The sequence below is a fragment of the Canis lupus genome, chromosome 38 (genome assembly GCF_048164855.1).
Source record: "Canis lupus baileyi chromosome 38, mCanLup2.hap1, whole genome shotgun sequence".
Classification (NCBI taxonomy): Eukaryota; Metazoa; Chordata; class Mammalia; order Carnivora; family Canidae; genus Canis; species Canis lupus.
Window position 1 is genome coordinate 20,552,792 of NC_132875.1, and position 25,053 is coordinate 20,577,844.

Below are 25,053 nucleotides of genomic sequence, written 5' to 3' on the forward strand. Positions count from 1 at the left end.
CCACTGTCTTCTAGACATTGTGTTATAGAGAAATCTGCTGCTCATCTGAAACTCATTTATTTTTAGATAACCTGTTTTATTTGTGTTTGTTTGCCTGGAAGCTTTTAGGTTATTTTTATGACCAATGGCCCTAAATCTCAGGATGTGTCGAACCTTCATTATGCTCACCAAAGTTTCTGCCCCTCTCTACTGAGCCCTTTTGGTAGATTGGGCCATGTGACCAGATATACATAGTAAAGGTAAGTAACAATGATGTGTGCCACGTTGGCATACAGCATTCAATTGTCTGAGGGAGACTTCCATAATGTTCTATTCTTCCACCGCAATGACCAACAATATTCCAGATAGTGTCTATTCAGCTCATTTGGTTTCCAAATTAAAGACAATGCAGAGCAAATCTCCTTTAGAACTTAGTGGGCAAATGTCCAAGTATGAAATAACCTTTATTGCTTTAAATCATTAGAATGTAGGAATTGTTTTTGAGCACAATCTAACTGATACATTATGTTCTCTATACTTTCTAGCAGGAGAGAGTCTTTCTCAATAAACTTAAGGCACAAAAGCCCACCAGGTCATATGCTCTGGTGGGCTCTACATAATGCTCTACATTATGTTCTCTATACTTTCATTCTTGTAAGTACTAGGTAAACCCTTTTAAACAATAGATTCCTGGGACACCTGGGTGGCTCAGTGGTTGAGTGCCTGCCTTTGGCTCAGGTCATGATCCTGGGGTCCTGGAATGAGTCCTGCATCAGGCTCTCCACAGGGAGCCTGTTTCTCCCTCTGCCTACGTCTCTGCCTCTCTCTGTGTGCCTTTCATGAATAAATAAACTCTATTAAAAACTAAAAAAATAAACAAACTCTTATCCTTCATCTCTGATAAATTTCACGTGTTTTGGTATTTTTTTTTAATGTCCTCTCTTGATTGGCACTATTTTTTTCTTTGAGAATCTATCATGCAGATTTTGCAATTATTCTATGTTCTCTGTATTTACTCATTTTATCTTATCTTGGTTTTAAGATATTTCCTTTCAGCTTCCTACTGATCTTTTTAGCTTTAAGATCATTTCTTGTGGTGTTCTTTGCTTTATTTTTGTTCTCATTTTGCAGAATCAATTTCTTGAATTATTTCTGTTTTTTTCTGGTATCATCATGCCCTATTTGTACATCTTGGTGTTTTTATTTCTTGTTTTAGCATTTTATCCTTTTTTTGTTGCTGTTGTTGCTCATGGATATCTAACAATGAGGCAAGAGGAAAGCTTCCTGTAAACTTGATGACTGAAAACATCAACATCAGTTTGCACCCAATCCATCCCAGTCCAGGGAAGTGGATGAATAGTTCCCATTCCTGTAAAATGCCAATTCTCACCTGAGCACGTGGTCCTTCCCAGCCTTCTCAGATACTGCAACCCTACTCTATCTGTGCATTATTTGTTGCACTCTTTCCTAAATCATTCATTTCAAAAGGGAGTGATTTTTAATTAAATCTCCTCTTTCCTCCATTCTCCCCTAAGTCTCTCTTTCCCCACTTCTGTGCTTCCATTCCCACCATCTCCCCACACTCCACCAACAAAATGTGCTTTTTTTCCTTTAGAGAGAGAGCGCGTGCCTGAGCTGAGAGGCAGAGGAAGAGGAAGAGAGAGAATCTTAAGCAGGCTCCACACCCAGTGCAGAGCCCGACTTCAGGCTGGATCTCAGGACCCTGAGTTCATGACCTGAGCCAAAATCAAGAGTCAGATGCTGAATGGACTGAGCCACCTAGGGGGTCCCAAAATGTGTTTTTATCCTTGCCCCTTCCCTTCCTCAAACCCATTTACTCCTTAACCATTCTTTCAATAGTATCCAAGACATTTGACCATTCCTAACTATGAAATAATTTCTTGTTTTGATTTCTGGATACCAAACTTCATTTCTCTTATATCTCTGAGGAACACTGCAATATTATATCCCTCTTTTGATGGCTCTTTGAACCTAGTCAGAATAGCAAAGACTAGAGTATCCTATAAAGATATGTTTAATTATCTTTACCAAATTTCTCAATATATATCAGCAAAGAATATGTGTGTGGGGGGGAGGGTGATACAATGTGGCTGACACATTTATTAAGTAACAGGCCAATATTCTGTGGAATACTGATTTGAGAAACCCTGTTGTAGGATTAGCTATAGACATTATCAAATCCAGTGAACATATTCAAAACAATTTGAAAGGGCTTATTTGTAGATGGAGTATGATCAGTAGAAGGAAGTAGATCATATTTAGATATTCTTTTACAGACTACTAAGATTCATTGAGCACAAACAGCATTCCAATTGGACAAAGGAAAAGACTGATTGCTTTGTATATGGGTAACTTTTTTTCTTTCTTCTTCACAACCTCCTGAGCAATGATTTGAAAAAACAACAGCAACAAAATACTTGCCTGAAATCCTTTCATTTTAAATTTTAAGGCCAGAAAGTTCAAAAAGGTAAGAATATTCCTAGAATCAACATACAGAAATTCTTTTGTTTTTTTTTTAAATGGAATGAACTAATGCAAACTTCTACTTTTCGTTAAAAAAGTAAATGCTTAATTTATATACTATTACTGTGAGATTGAATTAACCTGCATAAACCATTTGCATGAATGCCCCATCACATAGCCTCTAATTTGAAATAAGTATGTTACAAGCCACAATGAAAAGACTTCCTAGAAATATATCCTGAACTTTAGCACTACATACTAACACCTCATAGTAAAGATAGAAATTATTCTTTTTAATTCTTAGGTTCTATATATATTTGAAATCATTACAAACCAATAATTATTCAAAATGGATACAGAGAAAAAAGGTAATAGGAAAAGCTGTATTTGGATTAAATATCCCATATAGTCATTAAAAAACAAAGCCTTGGGGGGGGCGGGGCAAGATGGATGGTTGAAGAGTAGGGTCCTCGAGGCACCTGTCCCCACCAACTTATTTAGAGAACTTTCAAATCATCCTGAAAACCTACGAATTTTTCCTGAGATTTAAAGAGAGAACAGCTGGAATGCTAGAGAGGGAAGAGTTTGCGCTTCTAACAAGTACAACTTGTTTTTAGCCACTCTGCACTGAGCAAAATGACTAGAAAGAAAAACTCACCACAAAAGAAAGAGTCAGAAACAGTACTCTCTCCCACAGAGTTACAGAATTTGGATTAAAATTCGATGTCAGAAAGCCAATTCAGAAGCACAATTATAAAGCTACTGGTGGCTCTGGAAAAAAAGCATAAAGGATTCAAGAGACTTCATGACTGCAGAATTTAGATCTAATTAGGCCAAAATTAAAAATCAATTAAATGAGATGCAATCCAAACTGGAGGTCCTAATGACGATGGTTAATGAAGTAGAAGAAAGAGTGAGTGACATAAAGACAAGCTGATGGCAAGGAAGGAAGCTGAGGAGAAAAGAGAAAAACAATTAAAAGACCATGGGGAAAGGTAAATGACAGCCTCAGAAGGAAAAATCTACATTTAATAGGGATTCCATAAGGCGCTGAAAGGGATAGAGTACCAGAAAGTGTGTTTGAACAAATCATAATCATAGCCTAGAACTTCCCTAACTTGGGGAGGGAAACAGGCATTCCGATCCAGGAGGTAGAGAGATTCCACATTAAAATCAATAAATACTGTTCAACACCTCAACATTTAATAGTGAAACTTGCAAATTCCAAAGATAAAGAGAAAATCCTTAAAGCAGCAAGAGACAAGAGATCCCTAACTTATATGGGGAGAAATATTAGATTAAGAGCAGACCTCTCCACAGAAACCTGACAGGCCAGAAAGAGCTGGCAGGATATATTCAGGGTCCTAAATGAGAAAAACCTGCAGCCAAGAATACTGTATCCAGCAAGGCTCTCATTCAGAATAGAAGGAGAGATAAAGAGCTTCCAAGATAGGCAGAAACTGAAAGAATATGTGACCACCAAACCAGCTCTGCAAGAAATGGTAAGGGAGACCCTGTAAAAGAAAGAGGAAGTCCAAAGAAACAATCCACAAAAACAGGGACTGAATAGGTATTGCAATGACACTAAATTCATATCTTTCAATAGTAACTCTGAATGTGAATGGGCTTAATGATCCATCAAAAGATGCAGGGTTTCAGACTGGATAAAAAAGCAAGACCCATCTATTTGCTTTCTACAAGGGATTCATTTTAGACATAAGGACACCTATAGCCTGAAAATAAAAGGTTGGAGAACCATTTACCATTCAAATGGTCCTCAAAAGAAAGCAGGGGTAGCAAACCTCATATCAGATAAATTAAAGTTTATACCAAAGACTGTATTAAGAGATGAAGAGGGACACTCTATCATACTTAAAGGATCTATCCAAGAAGAGGACCTAACAATAATGAATATTTATGCCCCTAATGTGGGAGCTGCCAAGTATATCAATCAATTAATAACCAAAGTTAAGACATACTTAGATACATATAATACACTTATACTGGGAGACTTCAACATGGCACTTTCTGTAAATGACAGATCTTCTAAGCACAACATCTGCAGAGAAACAAGAGCTTTAAATGATACACTGGACCAGATGGATTTCACAGATTTTTACAGAACTTTACATACAAACACAATTGAATACACATTCTTCTCAAGTGCACATGGAACTTTCTCCAGAATAGACCACATACTGGGTCACAAAACAGGTCTTAACTGATATCAAAAGATTGGGATTGTCTCCTGCATATTTTCAGACCATAATGCTTTGAAACTAGAACTAAATCACAAAAAGAAATCTGGAAGAAATTCAAACACGTGGAGGTTAAGGACCATCCTGCTAAAAGTTGAAAGGGTCAACCAAGAAATTAGAGAAGAATTAAGAAGATTCATGGAAACTAATGAGAATGAAGATACAACAGTTCAAAATCTTTGGGATACAGCAAAAGCAGTCCTGAGAGGGAAACACATCACAATACAAGCATCCCTCAAAAAACTGGAAAAAAGTCAAATACAAAAGCTAACCTTTCACCTAAAGGAACTGGAGAAAGAACAGCAAATAAAACCTACACCCAGCAGAAGAAGAGAATTAATAAAGATCTGAGCAGAACTCAATGAAATAGAGATCAAAAGAAATGTGGAACAGATCAACAAAACCAGGAGTTGGTTCTTTGAAAGAATTAATAAGATAGATAAACCATTAGCCAGCCTTATTAAAAACAAAAGAGAAAAGATTCTAATTAATAAAATCACAAATGAAAAAGGAGAGATCTCCACCAATATCAAGGAAATACAAATGATTTTAAAAACATATTATGAGCTGCTATATGCCAATAAATTAGGCAATCTAGAAGAAATGGACACATTTCTGGAAAACCAAACTACCAAAATTGGAACAGGAAGAAATAGAAAACCTGAACAGGCCAATAACCAGGGAGGAAATTGAAGCCGTCATCAAAAACCTCCCAAGACACAAGAGTCCAGGGCCAGATGGCTTCCCAGGGGAATTCTATCAAACATTTAAAGAAGAAACCATACCTATTCTACTAAAGCTGTTCAGAAAGATAGAAAGAGAGGGAGTACTTCCAAACTCGTTCTACGAGGCCAGCATCATCTTAATTCCAAAACCAGACAAAGACCCCACCAAAAAGGAGAATATCCATGATGAACACAAATGCAAAAGTTCTCAAAAAGATACTAGCCAATAGGATCCAACAATACATTAAGATTATTCACCATGACCAAGTGGGATTTATCCCCGGGACACAAGGCTGGTTCAACACTCGTAAAACAATTAATGTGATTCAACAAGAGAAAAAACAAGAACCATATGATCCTCTCAATAGATGCAGAGAAAGCATTTGACAAAATACAGCCTCCATTCCTGATCAAAACTCTTCAGAGTGTAGGGATAGAGGGGACATTCCTCAGCATCTTAAAAGCCATCTAAGAAAAGCCCACAGCAAATATCATTCTCAATGGGGAAGCACTGGGAGCCTTTCCCCTAAGATCAGGAACAAGACAGGGATGTCCACTCTCACCACTGCTATTCAACATAGTACTGGAAGTCCTAGCCTCAGCAATCAGACAACAAACAGAAATAAAAGGCATTCAAATTGGCAAAGAAGTCAAACTCTCTCTCTCTTCTCAGATGACATAGAAAACCTAAAAGTCTCCACCCCAAGATTGCTAGCACTCATACAGCAATTCGGCAGTGTGGCAGGATGCAAAATCAATGCCCAGAAGTCAGTGGCATTTCTATACACTAACAAGGAGACTGAAGAAAGAGAAAATAAGGAATCAATCCCATTTACAATTGCATCCCAAAGCAAAAGATACCTAGGAATACACCTAACCAAAGAGGTAAAGCATCTCTACCCTAAAAACTATAGAACACTTCTGAAAGCAATTGAGGAAGACACAAAGAGATGGAAAAATATTCCATGTTCCTGGATTGGAAGAATCAATATTGCGAAAATGTCAATGCTACCCAGGGCAATTTACACATTTAATGTAATCCCTATCAAAATACCATGGACTTTCTTCAGAGAGTTGGAACAAATCATCTTAAGATTTGTGTGGAATCAGAAAAGACCTCAAATAGCCAGGGGAATATCAATAAAGAAAACCAGAGCCAGGGGCATCACAATGCCAGATTTCATGTCGTACCACAAAGGTGTGGTCATCAAGACAATGTGGTCCTGGCACAAAAACAGACACATAGATCAATGGAACAGAATAGAGAATCCAGAAATGGGCCCTCAACTTTATGGTCAACTAATGCTCAACAAAGCAGGAAAGACTCTCCACTGGAAAAAGGACAGTCTCTTCAATAAATGGTGCTGGGAAAATTGGACATCCACGTGCAGAAGAATGAAACTAGACCACTCTCTTACACCAGACACAAAGATCAACTCAAAATGGATGAAAGATCTAAATGTGAGACAAGAATCCATCAAAATCCTAGAGGAGAACAGAGGCAACAACCTTTTTGAACTTGGCCACAGCAACTTCTTGCAGGATACATCTATGAAGGCAAGGGAAACAAAAGCAAAAAATGAATTATTGGGACTTTTTTAAAAAAGATTTTATTTATTTATTCATAGAGACACAGAGTGAGAGAGGCAGAGAGAGGCAGAGGGAGAAGCAGGCTGCATGCAGGGAGCCCCACGTGGGTCGTGGTGGGACTCGATCTGGGGTCTCCAGGATCACACCCCAGGCTGCAGGCGGCGCCAAACCGGGGCTGCCTGAATTATTGGGACTTAAGATAAAGAGCTTCTGCACAGCAAAAGCACAGCTAGTATCCAAGGTCTATAAAGAACTGATTAAACTCAACAGCAAAGAAACAAACAATCCAATCATGAAATGGGCAAAGACATGAAGAGAAATCTCACAGAGGAAGACCTAGACATGGCCAACACACACATGAGGAAATGCTCTGCATCACTTGCCATCAGGGAAATACAAATCCAAACCACAATGAGATCCCACCTCACACCAGTGAGAATGGGGCAAATTAACAAGGCAGGAAACCACAAATGTTGGGGAGGATGCGGAGAAAGGGGAACCCTCTTGCACTGTTGGTGGGAATGTGACTGGTGCAGCCACTCTGGAAAACTGTGTGGAGGTTCCTCAAAGAGTTAAAAATAGACCTGCCCTACGACCCAGCAATTGCACTTCTGGGGATTTACCCCAAAGATACAGATGCAATGAAACGCCGGGACACCTGCACCCCGATGTTTCTAGCAGCAATGGCCACAATAGCCACACTGTGGAAGGAGCCTCAGTGTCCATCGAAAGATGATGGATAAAGAAGATGTGGTCTATGTATACACTGGAATATTCCTCAGCCATTAGAAACGACAAGTACCCACCATTTGCTTCAACGTGGATGGAACTGGAGGGTATTATGCTGAGTGAAGTAAGTCAGTCGGAGAAGGACAAACAGTGTATGGTCTTATTCATTCGGTGAATATAAAAAATAGTGAAAGGGAATAGAAGGGAAGGGAGAAGAAATGGGTAGGAAATATCAGAAAGGGAGACAGAACATGAAGACTCCTAACTCTGGGAATCGAACTAGGGGTGGTGGAAGGGGAGGAGGGCGGGGGTGGGGGTGAATGGGTGACGGGCACTGAGGGGGGCACTTGATGGGATGAGCACTGGGTGTTATTCTGTATGTTGGCAAATTGAACACCAATAAAAAATAAATTTATTATTAAAAAATAGTGAAAGGGAATAAAGGGAAAAGGAGAGAAAATGAGTGGGAAATATCAGTGAGGGAGACAGAACATGAGAGACTCCTAATTTTGGGAAACGAACAAGGGATGTGGAACGAGAGGTGGGCGGGGGTTGGGGTGACTGGGTGATGGGCACTGAGGGGGGCACTTGACGGGATGAGCACTGGGTGATATGCTATATGTTGGCAAATTGAACTCCAATTTAAAAAATGATTAATAAAAAAAATAACCAAAGCCTTTTATATTTGATGTGAAGCATTATTTTCAAAAATGTTTTCACTTAAGTCTTCTAAAAAAGGCTAATAAGTATGGCATGAAAATGGGTTATAAAGTTAAACAATGTTGGGAATCCACTACTTACTATAATCTCCCTGCTGGAGATTTCCAAACTTCATTAGAATAATAAAGACCAGAGTCCAATGAAATTTCTTTTACTTTCTTTGCTGAATTTATCAAATTGAGCAGAGTTCTTGCTTGGTGTAAGTGATAAGAGCTGTACTTTTTAATTACAAATAAATAATCTACTCATAATTCATTAGATTCCATTCATCAACCAGGCACAGAAATAAAAGTTGGTTTCACTCTATTTCCCATCAGAAGGTGCGGCTTCTCACCTCTTCTAGAATCTTCCTTCTGTAGCTAACTGCTGTCCAATATACACACCCTCTGCTCATACAGGCTCATACTTGTATGTGTGCCTCATACAAGTCGGAGGATTTTAGCTTGCTTTCTCTGCAGTACTAGAGGGCTTTCTCTGTCCACCCCAGAAAAAAAATAAGGTCCACCCTGTTATAGGTGATGCTAGAGGCTTGGCTTCTATTGGGGATTCTCCTGAGAAAAATGGAACTGCTAGTCTCTCTTCTTACAGACCCACAAATGCAAAGGGAGATCCCACCGCCTCACGCTAGCCCTAACCCAGGATTCAGTCGCGAGGGAATAGGAGATCTCTTTATTCATCTCTAGAGTCTTTGGAGCCTTCACCCCAAGGAGAGTTTTCTTTTGTCCAGAGGGAAGGGGAAAGTCATTTTGTCTCACTATGGAATGGTGCACTTAGAATTCTGGAACAAATTGTCAAAGTTGGTCTTTATAGAGGACAGTTTGCCGAATGCTGAATATTTTTCTTTTCAGCTTTCAAAGGGGCAAGTGATAAAGGTAGAATATGTAGGCAGGGAAGAGCAGATCACTTAATACTCTGTGCATCACCCTCATCCATATCATCTTCTTAAATAGATTAGAAATGAACAAAGCCACGCTGTGTTGTCTTTTTTAAAAATGAAAAATAAATATTAAGCTCAAAGGCAGTCTTTATAAAATTGAAACCAATATCCTCTTGAGTGAGGATAATCTTTTCTCCAAAAATGATGTTTTTTTGTCTATGAAATATTTGTATGAAATTGTAATAAGGATGATTTTTTCATACCTTAGACATTCTTCTGGCAAAATTCAGTCAATTAGAATCTGTCATGATTATCTGCATTTTCGTTATTTATTCTAATGGTAAAAAAATTATCCTTAATATTCCCTTACCCTTTTTGAAGATTATTTTTGTCATGTCTAAATTTCACTTGTTAAATATAGGGAATAGAAAACAGTGAAACATAATGTCAGTATTAGTATGTTTAATTTTTTAGAAAGTAATATTGTTGTCAGCTTATTAAACTATCTTGAGCGTAAAACATGACATTTGTGTCACCAGATGACTTTCTATTGTTTTTTCCTTCAATGTAGAAACACAAAATTTAAATTTCACTTCAAGTAAATATGTATCTAGCTATAGACAAAATAACAAAAGAAGAATTAAGGCAGATTTCAGTTACATTTAATTAAACTATTAAATGGAAAATAGTTTCTCTGACTTCTGAAATAAACTGAAGCATTGTGAGGTTCAATCCAGTCTAAGTTTTCTTGTTCATTAATAGCAAAATATTTCTGCACACAATTTAAATTCATAAGAAGAAATGTTTTAGGGCAGCCCGGGTGGCTCAGTGGTTTAGCGTCGCCTTCAGCCCAGAGCATGATCCTGGAGACCCAGGATTGAGTCCCACGTTGGGCTCCCTGCATGGAGCCTGCTTCTCCCACTGCCTGTGTCTCTGCCTCTCTCATCCTCTCTCTCTCTCTCTCTCTCTCTCTCTCTCTGTGTCTCTCATGAATAAATAAATAAAATCTTTTTTTTAAATGTTTTAATTATATTATTTTAAAATTAGTCATACCTATACAAAGCAGCATACTGTTAGTGGTATTTCCTTTAATAAACTGAATGATAAAAAAACATGCCATGTATTTTGGTAAGTAAATTAAGGAATAAGGAATATGAACCTATGAAAATTCAAAGTTTCCACTTTTAAGTTTTAGGCCTAAATGCATTCACTATTTTTATGAATAACCCAAAGACAAAAGTCCAAGTTTCCTCAGTTTGAACCATGATAATAATTCACTGTCTTTGATCCACTAAAACAGCATTCTAATATCATTCAAGAAATAGAATAAAATTTACCACGTGGTAAATCCTTAGCTAAAGGCATTGAATCAGAATTAAAATTTGTCAATGATTTTGTGAATAATCCTTTATCTCAGAATTAAAATTTGTCAATGATTTTGTGAATAATCCTTGATCCTATATATTTATAGTAAGAAGAATGTTTCAAAAAATAATTTGGAATTATAAACTCTGAGTTATGAATTATAACCTCAGTAAGGGACAGTTACATTGTTACTGGTCACTTCCCTCTATAAAAGATAGTATATTTACACAGCACTTTTTCGTTTACAGTGATTTGATGTGCCTAATCTCATCTGTTCCTCCAATGAATCTGATGATGTAGGTGGGAAACATATAACAGTCATTCTGCCCATAAGGAAATTGAAATTTAGCAGAGTTAAGAGGATGGGCAGGAATTATAACACCAGCAATGATGGAGCTTGAAGCTGCAATATCACATCTCCCATCTTTAAGATGAGCGGCTGTCCATGAAAAGCCACTGGTTTCAAGCAGTCTGCATATTTATAATACATTGTGTGGCGGCTTTCCAAGCACTGTGGAACTTTTAACAATCTCAGCCCTGCCCACTAAATGCCCGTTACTACCTACTGACATTTACTGAGCAACCAAAAATCACTGCTATTTCCAAATGTTCTCCTTTGGTGCATTTCCATTCCAGATGATAATCACTGCTAAATTGTACCGTGATGTGTCTCAAACCAATGAAGTTCACTTCACTGAACAAAAAAAAAAAAAAAAGTGCATGTGTATGGCATACGTGAACAAACTGAAGGAGTCCGTGTTAGGGCTGATAAAAAAAATTGTTTCTTTTCTTTTCCTTATACATTTTTGATAAATATGGATAAAATACATAGTACCCAAGAAGATATTAAGTATAAAATTGGCATTAAACTTATTCTACAATTTTCAGATTATTTGAATGGACTCTTGATCTTGCTTTCATATTTTATACCAAAATATGCTTGAAATAACTATACACAATTTTGGAACATTTTTCCTGATTTACTCTACATTTTTAGCAATCAACACCAGTGAAGACTTTGTAAGTGGTGCAAATGGCAATACATCATTTGTCCCTTTTTCTCCAATTGGCAGACTCTCCTCTCCTATCATTAGACAGAATTTCATGGAATTCTACATCAGCTAAGGATCATTTTCTCAAATATGACACATCTTCCTTTTCTTTCATTCCACAAACAAAATGTTGGAAATATTGTGATATAGTGAGTGGAATGATTCTGCATTCCACATTTTTCTCATTGAGCATATCAAAATAGTGAAAAGATATTTCACCAACACACACAGAAATAACGCTACTATGATTCAAGCAAACAATTTTAACTTATTTCCAAAATGAAATGATTGTCCTAATTTCAGAATCCTTTGTCAATACAAAACAATATATTTTCTTGTGATTCTTTACTGTAACCTTAATTTCTGTGCAGAGATATCAAATAAGAAATGTATTTTTTTAAATACCTCTTTTATTTTGGAACTCAGTATACATACCGAAAAATCCATACACCGTCTATGTAAAATTTAACAGGTAACTATAAAGTGAATATGTATAAAACTGCAGTCAGGTCAGGGGACAGCACATTGCCAGCTCTCTGGAGGCCCGGAGCGCTCTCTCCCTCCTGCTGTAGTGCTGTAGTATAGAATCACACCATCACACTTGTCCTTGTGGTTTTACTACTTGTAAATAAATATTTCCTAAACTAAAAATTACTCAGATCAATCTCTCTCTCTCCCTATCTCTCTCGCTCTTCACTTCTCTGTCTCTATCTGTGTGTTGGGGAGGGGGTGAGAGTGGAGGAGAATAGTTTCACTTTCAACTCACACTTTTCATCACTCAATGTTTAAAAATTAATTCGAGACTTTACTGTTTCAGGGTCACCTGGGTGGCTCAGTGGTTGAGCATCTGCCTTTGACTCTGGTTGTGATCTCAGGGTCCTGGGATCAAGTCCCGCATCGGGCTCCCTGCAAGGAGTCCGCTTCTCCCTCTGCCTGTGTCTCTGCCTCTCTCTCTCTCTGTGTCTCTATGAATAAATAAATAAAATCTTAAAAAGAAGACATTACTCTTTCTGATATTCAAATTTGTTTTCTAAATTGCCCAGTGGAAACCTCAATTTGATTTCTATGTTTTTTGTTTGTTTGGGGTTTTTTTGTTTGTTTGTTTGTTTTTAAGATTTATTTGACAGAGAGAGAGAAAGAGCACAAGCAAGGGGAGAAATAGGCAGAAGGAGAAGCAGGCTCCCCACAGAGCAGTTAGCCCACACGGGGCTCCCTGATTTCTATGTTCTTTTGACAAGCTTCCATCAGTCTTGGAGCAATACTATTTCAATAGTTTTTTAAAGCCAAAACAAAAAAACAAACAAACAAAAAAAAGCCAGAAACTATTCTTCAACAAACTTGCAATATGAACCATTCACACAGGTTAGTCCCTTCTAATGCCTAAACTTCTGTTAAAACTTTTCCTTTGAGGGGCGCCTGGTGCAGTCAGTTAAGCTTCCACCTCTTGGATTAGGCTTGGGTCGGTAGGTCAGAGTCATGAGATAGAGCCCCACATCGGGCTCAGTGCTCAGGGTGGAGTCTGCTTAAGACTCTCCCTCTCCTCCTGTCCCTCCCCTTCTCTAAAATAAATAAATCTTAAACAAACAAACAAACAGACTTTTCCTTTGGTGTATAATAGTCACTCTTAAGACATCTGATACTATTTCCCATCTCTTGGGGTAAAAAAATAGAGAGGGAAAGGTGGATGGTCACAGCTTGGGCTGTTTTACATTAACAATTACATCATTTAAAATGAAATTCAAAAATAAATAAATAAATAAAATGAAATTCAGACCTAGAAGCAAACTTTGGTGAGGAAGAGCTTCCCTTCCATGCCAGGTACCAATTTATCATCTCACAGTCCCATATCCATTTTTCATAGTCTGTTCTTTAAAAACAGCCCTGACTCTAACGATTTCTCCTTTTCCAGCTGGTAAGATGTTTAGATTTGTTAGTAGAAAGCACTGGAGGGATACTGGGCAGGGACAAGTTTGATTTGGGTTTGGGTTTTCTTCTTTTCTTGATTCCCATGTGCCCCCTCACCAGGCTGCTCCAGCATGTTTCTCTAATTTGGGGTTCCCCAGGGAATGGCTTGCCAACCTTCTGAAGTACACAGCTTCTCCAGTAACAGGCTCCTGGGGGGCCTACTGCCTGAAGCTTGTCCAGGCAACCCCTCTGGACACTGCACAGCACAGGGCTTTCTGCAGGGCACCTCCCAGAGAAGTTTTTCAGTTTTTCTCTTTTGACGTTGTAGCAAGTTCTGAAGCATAGAGCCTCTCTGAAGGCAGCTTTCCCAGGTACCCCAGAAGGTAGATTTATAGCAAGTTCTGCCAGTGAGACACCACAGAAATTTCTGTCTTCAGTGAGTCACAGCTATTGCCTTTTCCGCCAGGGTCTGTCTCTTTTAGTCTTGACTTGGTGTGAGGGTGGGGGGACGGCTTTTTGGGTGTCTTATCTCAATCTTAGGGAAGATGATTGTGCCTTCATACGTATTCTTCTATCTTTATTTCTTCACTAGCCAATTCCCCCAGTACTTCAATCTTCTGTTATCATGAAAAATTATTTATATTAAATTTTCCATATTCAAATTACAGTGTGGTTTCTCTTCCCTGAGTAGACCCAGACTGGTTACAGAATTTACACCAGGAGTGGTTCCAGGACCTAGAACTGCCAAAATGGGATCTCTGCCATTGGTTTGGACCTGCCCTTGGACTTGAGTACAGTTCTGATCTCCTTGCCAATAACAAATGAGATGCTAGAACTCCACAGCACACAGTAGCATCACAATTAACCTATTCCCTGCAATCAAGTGCAATGAAGCACTAACTAAGGCACACTGACTTGGGAGTCAAAGGAAATCTGAGGATTGCATTGGAGATTATCACAGACATGATGACTGTGGTGCAAGAGGAGTTCTTCTGAGAACACCTGAGGGTTAGAGAAAGAAAAAGACAAGCTTGGGTCCTCTGAACTCTCAGCTCAAATTACACCCAGATAACCAGAGAGCTTCTACGACAGGCTTAAAAAATCTCCTAATCTTTGCAGCCACATGGTTTATGTTACCAAAAATCAAAGGCAAAACTGTGGGCTGCTGCATTACAGTAACTGAATTCACAGTCTCACCAAGTTTTATGTGTAAAAATTAATAATTGAAACCTGATAGGCAGATGGCTTGAAAGGTTGGATGGTTAGTTTTGTGTCAACTTGGAGGGTGTTTTTGGATGAGATTTACATTTAAATTAGTAGATTTTGAGCAGAGCAGATTGCCTCCATAATTCGGGTGGGCTTCATCTAATCATCTGAAGGGCTCTCCTGAGCACAATGGAACTCTGCAGGAGATAGCCTTTGGTTTGAATTGCTGCATCAGTTCCTCCCTGGGCTCCCAGCCTGCCAGCTCAACCTGCAGCAGACTTGACTTGCTAGCCTCCATTATCATTAATTCAATTAATTCCTTAAAATAAATTCCTTCACTAGATATAAATTTAAATAATATGAATATAGGTATAGGTATATAAGTGGATAGAGATATAGATCCGTATCTCACTGCTTCTGTTTTCTTTGGAGAATCATGACACAAGCGGATACTCATTTTCCTTGAGACCCATCGCAATCACTTTTTGTTTCTGCTAACCCCACAACTAGTGTCAAATTTCAGCATGCTCCAAGAAGACAGGTATATACTATGCTTCTGGGAGAAATAACTTAGACACTATAAAAATTGTGAGATTTATTTGCAATATATATTGACAGAAGCCAGGGGAACATGTGTGGGAGTGAATTCTAAAGGGGTTAGACCAAGGGGTGAGAAATATTACAGTGGTTCATGCCAAATTATTTGATGTAGGTGAACTTACAGAAATTCCAGATTTAATGTTATAGCTTGTAGCGAACTTGCTGGGCTGACAGACATGTGGACCCAGTGGTATCCTGTATTTAATGAGGCTGAAATGCCTGAGCTTTCCAAGCATAACGCGGAGGAATGAATAAAACAATCCCTTCATTAAATCTCAGCTTTTCAGAACTAACTCATGATTTAAAACCTATACATCTTTTGTTATTACAGCCACATAGTCAATACACAAACTTATGGAGTGCTTCCTTATTACCTAATCTGTTTCAAGTATTCATCTTCACTTTGAATAATTCTTCCCTAGGTGCTTGTTTTTGGTATTTCTTTGCAAAACGCCGAATGTTCTTCTGTATCTCGGAGGGATTTTAACTGTTCTATTAACTGAGCACATTTATCGATGTCTGAAGATTCATTGATCTGCAATGAAGAAGATTTTCATCAACTTCTGAATTAGTGTCAACTTTACATCATTTGTAATGTAAAGCATTTTATAATAATATTATTGTGAAGTGACATGTTTTTATTTGATTTATGGTCCAGAATATGGTGTTGAAAATTTCTTTGCTGGATGATGAAATGAGAAATTCCTTCTTTTTGTCAGGCGTCTTGGTTTTAACTATTAATAATGTCACTTTTTAGACTTTAACTTTTAACTTTTTAAGCTCTGATACTTTTTTTTTTAACAGAGCTTAAGAAAGATCTCTATATCTTACCAACTTTTTATTTATAATTGCTTTAAAGTGATTCATTCTTTTCTTCCACAAAATGATTTATTTGTGGTAAGGTGGTATCAGAGTTTGCTTTATACAATTCCTTTATTTAAAAACTTTTCCAACAAAATCATTTGGGCTGAGAGAGCAAAGAACCATAGGGCATACAAATCCAATTTGGATAACTAACTCATATTAGTTGCTTAATTTGTAACAAAATTTTGAGAAGGAACACTATGCTTGCCTTGCAAATCTGATGAGTTTTTGCATTTAAGTTACAAAATTTGACAATTAACAAGACAAACTAAAGTATATGTGAGAGGAAAATATGGTTAAATGTTAAATACTTAAGGAGAATGTAGACTTCATTACTTCAGAAATAGTTTCAAAAATATTTCACCTGTGTGAAAATATTAACTTTTTAAAAATCACATCAAATTATAGACACAAAAAGAATGTTATTTAATATGAATTTCATTAATACAATAATTAAAGTCCAAACACTTATAAACTATAAATAAAATGTATACTAAAGCATGATAAAATGGTAAAAAGTATTTTTCTACAGCCAAAAAAGCAAACACTTTCCTGAAATTAATTATTATTTAGTAAAATATTTTTTTATTTCTAATGCAAATCATTATAAGCTTTGATTAAAAACCATGAATTAGATAGAGACAGCATTGGTGCAAGTGAGATCCAGATGGGCACTGAGCAACTCCGTGCCTAAGGAAAATAATTAAACATGGGCAAAGGAGAGCCTAAGAAGTCAAGAGGCAAAACTGTCATCATATGCATTCTTTGTTCAAACTTGCTGAGAGGAGCTCAAGAAGAAGCACCCAGATGCTTCAGTCAACTTCTCAAAGTGTTCTAAGAAGTGCTCAGAAAGGGGGAAGACCATGTCTGCTAAAAATAAAGGAAAATTTGAAGACATGGCAAGGGGGGACAAGATCCATTATTAAATAGAAATGAAAACTTATATCCCCCCTAAAGAGGAAACAAAAAAGAAGTTGAATGATCCCAATGCACCCAAGCTGTCTCCTTCACATGAAGAAGACGATGATGATGATGAATAAGCTGGTTCTAGCACAGTTTTTTTTTTCTCTCATCTATAAAGCATTTAACCCCCTGTACACAACTCACCCCCTTTAAAGAAAAAATTTGAAAAGTAAAGCTGTTGGGATGCCTGGGTGGCTCAGCAGTTGAGCGTCTGCCTTCAGCCCAGGGCATGAGTCCTGGGATCAAGTCCTGCATCGGGATCCCTGCAGGGAGCCTGCTTCTCCCTCTGCCTGTGTCTCTGCCTCTCTCTCTCTCTCTGTGTCTCATGAATGGATAAGTAAAATTTAAAAAAAGAAAAAGAAATATAAGGCTGTGTAAGATTTGTTTTTGCACTGTACAGTGTCTTTCTTAGTTAACACATTACTGAACGTATCTTTAGACAGCCCTGTCCTGGTGGTATTTTCAATAGCCACTAACTTTGCCTGGGACAGTATGGGGGTTGTAAATTGGTGTGGGAATTTAAAGCAGGTTCTTGGTGGTGCACAGCACAAATTAATTATATGTGGGGATGGTAATTTTTCATTTTCAATTGTAGCTGAGGCAGCTTCTACGAAATAATTATCACTCTGTTAACTGAATATCACTCTGTCATTGAAAAAAAAAGTTGCAGCTCTTTTGTTGACATTCTGAATGCTTCTAAGTAAATACAGTCTTCTGATTAGTATTTTTGTCCTTTTCATAGGTCTGAAGTTTTTCTTCTTTAGGGGAAGCTAGTCTTTTGCTTTTGCCCATTTTGGATCACAGGGATTATTACAGCGTTTATCTTTTCATATAGTTAGCTGATAAAAAGATTTTGTCTGCAGCCTGCATACTCATGATGAGGGTAATAAAAGTTTAATTGAAACCATTTTTATCCATAACTGAAACTCAAGTCTTGATCAATTGATACCAGATCTCACATAGCACAGTCTCATTTACAAAGTGAAGAGATTGTAGAATCAAGTATTTTGAATGTCTGTCCTTGAAGGACTAAGAAAAAAGCTTGTTCTCATCTTTACATGAGGACTCTACATTGCTTAACTCCCATCATCACGTAATGGCAGTTACATTTGTAGTTCCCACATTAAAGAAGACCTGAGAATGTATCCCAAAAGCGTGAGCTTACAAGACTGCCATATTAAGTTTTTTGTTGACATTAGTCCCAGCATAGGTTCTGGAAAAAAAAAAAAAATGCTGGCTGTAAATGTCTTCTATTTATCTAAATACGGATTTCTTAGGAAACTTGACTCTGCATTAAAGGTATTAATTGAGCTAACTTCTAAAATATATGTCACATTTAAAATCAGGCATATTTTCCTATATTATAGTTTGCTCCTTTATATGTCTCAAGCAGACCTGAGGGAAGAAGATCCTTAAAACTTTGTATTTCCGTGTAAGCTATCTGATTTGAATTTGAATTTTCTTTACAAAACCCAAATTCATTCATTAGCGTCATGTTTATCTGCTTAGCAGTTTAAGGAAGAACTTGGCAGTTTTGTGGTTTTTTGAGATTATCGTTCGCTTAAAGTGCCAGTGTTTTAAAATAACATTCTTGTAATTTTACACACTTTTGTGATGGAGTGCTGTTTTATAGTTTTGACTTGGATTCTTTCCATTTGCATTTGTTTATGTAATTTCAGGAGGGAATAATGAACACCTGAGTCCTGGATAATAATAAATAATAATTGCAGACACTTTTTAAAAAATAAAATGAAAACTATCAATTAGCTAATTACTAAGTTTTAGATAATTAACAAAATGAACTATGTTTTCTCTAGAATTATTTAATGCCAGATAATAATACTTATGAAATAAACAAAATAAGAGCAACGTATCTTTTATTAGTAGGATGAAAACATGGAAAGTAATACTCTTAAAGAAAATAAAAGCTGAAAAATTGTTGTCTGTAGTCAAGACAAAAGATTTTCATAATGATAAGTTGAGAGTCAATGAGTAATCAGGCTATCAGTCAGATGTTTCACAGGAGGGTGAGGGGATGGGTTAACAATCTGTCAGTAGCTGACGAGAAGAAAGCTTTATGTACCAAAATGATAGTTACTGGGATCAGGAATTTACAGAGGACTCTGTACCAATAGTACAACTTCAATATATGTTATAACTTTTATAAATCTTGTAAGTGTTGATTTTTTTAAAAATGCCTTCAGTTGTTAATTACTATAAACATGTACAGCATAAAGATCTAATTTTAGGGGGATGCCTGGGTAGCTCAACGGCTGGGCATCTGCCTTTGGCTGAGGGTGTGATCTTGGGGTCCTGGAATCGAGTCCTACATCGGGCTCCCTGTGAGGAGCCTGCTTTTCTCTTTGCCTGTGTCTCTGCCTTTCTGTGTCTTTCATGAATAAATTTTTTTAAAATTCTAATTTCATACCTAAATAGCATCCATAGCATAACTAAAGGTATGTCTTGGTCTTCAATATATAATACTGAAGAATTGTTACATTTTAAGTTTAGGGGAAATGGTCCGCTAGTGTTTGCTAATGAGGAAGCAATCATATTATAAAGGTATAAGCTCTTGACCCCCATCTTTTCAAGTCTCATATCTAATCACTCAAGTTCCAATTTCATATTAAAAAAAACTTGAGGGACGCCTGGGTGGCTCAGTTGTTGAGCATCTGCCTTCGGCTCAGGTCAGAATCCCGGGATCCAGGATCAAGTCCCACTTTGGGCTCCCAGCAGGGAGCTTATTTCTCTCTCTGAATAAATAAATAAAATCTTTAATAAATAATAAATAAATATTTTAAAATTTGACCTTTAAAAAACTTATGAAGATATGATTAACATATACCACTATTCTAAGTTCAGACATATAACATGGGGATCCCTGGGTGGCGCAGCGGTTTAGCGCCTGCCTTTGGCCCAGGGCCTGATCCTGGAGACCCGGAATCGAATCCCACGTTGGGCTCCCGGTGCATGGAGCCTGCTTCTCCCTCTGCCTATGTCTCTGCCTCTCTCTCTCTCTCTGTGACTATCGTAAATAAATAAAAATTTAAAAAGACATATAACATGAATCAATGTATGTGTATGTTGAGACATGATCCCCATAATAAGTTTATAACATCCATCACCATACGCAGTTGCAATTATTTTCCTTGTGATAAGAGATCCAAAGATCTTAGCAATGAAAAATCTGAACACTGTATGCTTCTAATGTCTTTGCATCTTAGACCTTAACAATTGTTATGTGAACTTAAAGTGTTTTCACATTGCTGAAAAGACACTTTTCCCCCTGAAATTGTACTCAGCACAAATAATTAACCCTAGCTCCCCTAGTTCATGCCTTGTAATACCAATGATAAGTTCATCCAATAATAACAAACAGCATTGTCTATATGCATGCAACAAGGTGGGTAGCAATGGCCTATGCATTTATAAATGATGTGTCAACAGTCATATGGACAGCTGTGATAGCCAAACATAACAAAAGACAGTAAAATTTGAAGAAGTCTAGAGATGGCAGTTATTATGTGCTGAATGTTTCTGTTCCTTAAAATTCATATGTCAGATCTCTAATCCCCAGTGTGATGTTATTTGAAATGGGACCTTCAGGAAGTAATTAAGAGTTAGATGAAACACATGGGTGGGCTCTCACAATGGGATTAGAGTCTTTATGAGAAAAGACACCAGAAAAGGTTCCATTTTCCTTGGGTGTGGGCCAGATTAAGGGTTCATTTCTAACAAACAGAACAATGCAGAGTGATGGAATGTGATTCTAAAAGTAAAAGATAAAGGACAAGTGGTTTCTCTCTATTGGATCATTCACTCTAGTGGAAGGCACTTGCCATAGTGTAATAAGCAGCTATACAGAAAGGGTCATAGTCACAGTGGTAAAAGCAAACTAGAAGATTCTTATTTGTCCATGAATCCAGGAAAACAAATTCATCCACTATATCAAAACAAACAGAAAGTTCCAACAGTTTGCCCACATTAAGTATGAGCATGAAAATAAATGGAATGGCCATGGCGCAAACATAAAATGTAAGGAAAAAGAAATAGGAAGACACAGAATGAAGACAAAGAAGATGAGGTAAAAGGAAAAGGAAGATGTGCAGAAGGAAGAACTAAAAACTCATGTATGGGCACTGATGAGCATGAGTAAGGAAAAAAAGGTGGTATTTATAGACAACAATACTGTATTATAAATATCAAATTTTCTGGGAGACTAAAAATTATTCACATAACAAAAAAACAATAATTATGTAATATGATGGAGATGTTAACTAATGTTACAATGGCAATCCTATTGCAATATATAAATGTGTCTCATTAATATATTGGACACCTTAAGCTTACACAATGTTACATGTCAAGTATATTTCAGTTCAAAAAAGATAGGAGAGAAGAACTGAATATAGTCTGAAAAGACAGTCAAATAATCTAATCTTAAAGGAAATAAAAGAGAAGAAAAAAGACTTCTCTGAAAAAAGACTTATCTCATTATAAGAAAGAACTTTAATGAAGACACGGTTCTATGAGATGAGATTTCTTTAAAAAATGAGTTCCTAAAAGCATTAGATGAAAAATGAGACTGCAAGAGAAGGAAATTAATTGAGAACCAAAGGAAATTACAAATAATAATTGTGGAAAAGAGAGAAAAATAGAGACAAAATTAAAGACTAAATTAGTCTAACCTAGAAGGCCTAAGAAAATCACTTTGAATGCAGAGGAAAACTGTAAAGAAACTAAACTTATAAGAGAGAGAAAAAAAGTGTAATACATGACAGAAAAAAATGCTTGCATAAGAATAATTTCATTCCTTAAAAGAAGTGTTCTATTGATAAAAATAGTATTCATTAGGTAATAGAAATTTTTCTCTAAAGGAAAGAAAAACAATCTGCCAATTGAAAGAGTATACAGTGTTTAGTAAGGGAAAGAAGAAAGAAGAAAAGAAAGAAAGAAGGAAAGAAAGAATGAAAGAAAGAAGAAAGAAAGAAAGAAAGAAAGAAAGAAAGAAAGAAAGAAAGAAAGAAAGAAGAAAGAGAAAGAAAAAAAATTGACACAGAAAAATAAATACCCAGACATATGCTAATTAAGTTACTGAACTTCAAAGATAAAGGATTTTGTTTTTGAAATATCCTAGCAGAAATATCATGCCCCTTGCAAATAAAGATTAAAAATCTTATCACGGTGGCCCCAGGCTTCCAGATATTTTTCTATTGACACATCTAATGCCAGATGCCATAGAGCAATTTCCACATAGCCCAGAGGAAAATAAAGAACAATGCAAGAATGTTTATTATAAAATCCACTAAAGCCGTCATTCAAATCTAAGGCCAATAGCAGACATTCTCATACATGTACGAGTACCAATGACACCCACTAAAAGATGTGGGCAGAGAGTTAAAAAAATATATATATATTTTTACATTTGAAAAATCAAGTGCTGATGAGAAAAACCATGGTAAAGGGATTTTACTCACTGGCAATTAAGATTTACTTCTCATCTCTCCAAAATGAGCTTAAACAACCGGATGAAGATAAATGCTATAAATGCTGACAAGTTGCAAAATAACTTTTTTAAAAAAAATAGAGTAAATGGGAAAATATGTATATGCATTTATTTCTATCTTTATTAATGAGGTATCTTCAGTCTTTATTAATGGGAATTCAAAAGTCTCTGAATTTGGTACATTAAGAAATAAAACTGCTCATACATTTCTTAAAGTTATACCAAGAACCAAGAGAATATTTATAAATAATATCATAACTACCATATACCAGGAGATAAAGGAGAAAAAAGTTGTGTGTTTGTCAGCTTTTGACTCCCCAAAATGTCCACTGGAAAAGCAGATGTGAATGTTTGTTTTTTTTTAAGAATTTATTTATTTATTCATGAGAGACACAGAAAGAGAGAGAGAGAGGGAGAGGGAGAGGCAGAGACACAGGCAAAGGGAGAAGAAGGCTCCATGTAGGGAGCCCGACGTGGGACTTGATCCTGGGTCTCCAGGATCATGCCCTGGGCCAAAGGCGGCACTAAACCGCTGGGCCACCCAGGCTGCCCAGATGTTAACGTTTAATAAGTGAATATATATGTCAGGTTTACTATATTAAAGGAGAATACCATTTTGCCAGAACTTGAGTTGTGTCTCAGAAGAACAAAGTCAAGTTTTAACACCTGGGCTGGATGATATAAGGCGGTTTTAGAAGGCAGGGAACTGAGTGGGATTCTGTAAAGTTTATGACATAAAACCTGCATTGTTGGGCACAGAACCAATATTAAGTGAGTAATGATGAGTAGGCAGCTAATCATGATCATTGTTTTGTTGGCTCATAATCTTATCTTCAAGAAACAAATACTTTCTGGAGCAAGAATCTAAAAATTTTTGCCAAAGGCCAATGTTTTTTTAACACACAGATAGGAAAGCATGCTATGTCCTGGACTTATTTAGCACAGAGACGGGAGAGTATCTTGAGGCCAAAATTTCTTAGCACAGGAATATCTCCTCTTCAGTTATTCTTTAGTCTAGCAGGGAGGATGAACCTTTATCATCTGGGGCCATGATCAATCCAGATCTGCACTGGATCATGCAACAGTCACGGTCAAGTGTAGAGTTTCTGATCATAATTGTTCCATCTCTGTCATGTCAGATTTTTTTTCTTTTTTTCTTTTCTTTTCTTTTCTTTCCTTTCTTTTTCTTTTCTTTCTTTTCTTTTCTTTCTTTTCTTTTCTTTTCTTCTTTTCTTTCTTTCTTTCTTTCTTTCTTTCTTTCTTTCTTTCTTTCTTTCTTTCGAGTATGTTTATTGGATGATTTTATGGAATAGCAACTGTACAGTTGCACTTAAAACTTTGGAGTCAAACATTTGAGCAGCATAACAGAGATAAATATGACCAAAGCTTATAGTTTGTTTCTAGTCCAATAGCCAAGAGAGGCCAAATTAAGCCAAGAATATTTCTGTAAAGAGAACCTGAAGACCTAGAAACAGAAGTAAAAGCCTAATTATTAATTCCATGATTTTATTGTGTTTTCCAGACCTTTTTTGCAATATTAAAATTCCACACAAGTCTGTAAGTTCTAAGTCTAGCATTCTTCTCATAAGACAGTTCACATTCAACACTGAGAGGACTGTGTTATGTTTAAAGTGACTCTATTTTAAACCACAATCAAATGGTCTCCAAAGCTGAGGGAGATAGGAGATGGGTACTAATATTTAGTTAGATGTAGATTACAGTGTAGAAATGAAGGACTGGCCTGGGGCTTCCTGTGGTGAGGAGATAACAAGAATAAAGGACACATGAGATTAGTTGTGGTCTCTAGCTAATTTCTGAGCAGGCACATACTAGTGAACATCTGTTTCCCAAAAACAAAAATTAACTTTCAGAGGCAGTAGTAGTTTAAATCCTGATTTAGGGAGAAAAGAAAACTGCTGGCTACCCATTAGAATGGCTTAAAGATCCTTAAAAAATGTACAAAGCCGAGATTCTACCTTCAGAGATTTTTATTTAATTCATTTAGAAAGGAGCTTGAGCACTAATATTTTTTAAAAGCTCTGCAATTAATTCTAACTTGCAGCAGGGATGAGAACAAATGGCATAAAGTTATAGCTTACGAGGACAGCCTGTTCTCTTTATGTCTAGAATGTAGCTGAGAAGAGCAGGAAACTCTGTGACCTCAGCAGGGAAAGGAGAAATCCCAAGGTGGCAAGACAGAGTATCAGCTCTGAACCCTTCAAGTCACATT

General features: G+C 36.9%; 1 long non-coding RNA gene across 1 annotated transcript; it reads right to left on the bottom strand.

Moving 5' to 3' along the window:
• Positions 1-12,491: 12,491 nt before the first annotated feature.
• LOC140626795 (uncharacterized) lies at positions 12,492-16,705 on the bottom strand. The gene is made up of 2 exons (XR_012025802.1): positions 15,865-16,705; positions 12,492-14,686 (listed from the first exon to the last, which is right to left on the bottom strand). It is a non-coding gene; the product is annotated as an uncharacterized lncRNA (long non-coding RNA).
• Between the last annotated feature and the right edge of the window lie 8,348 nt (positions 16,706-25,053).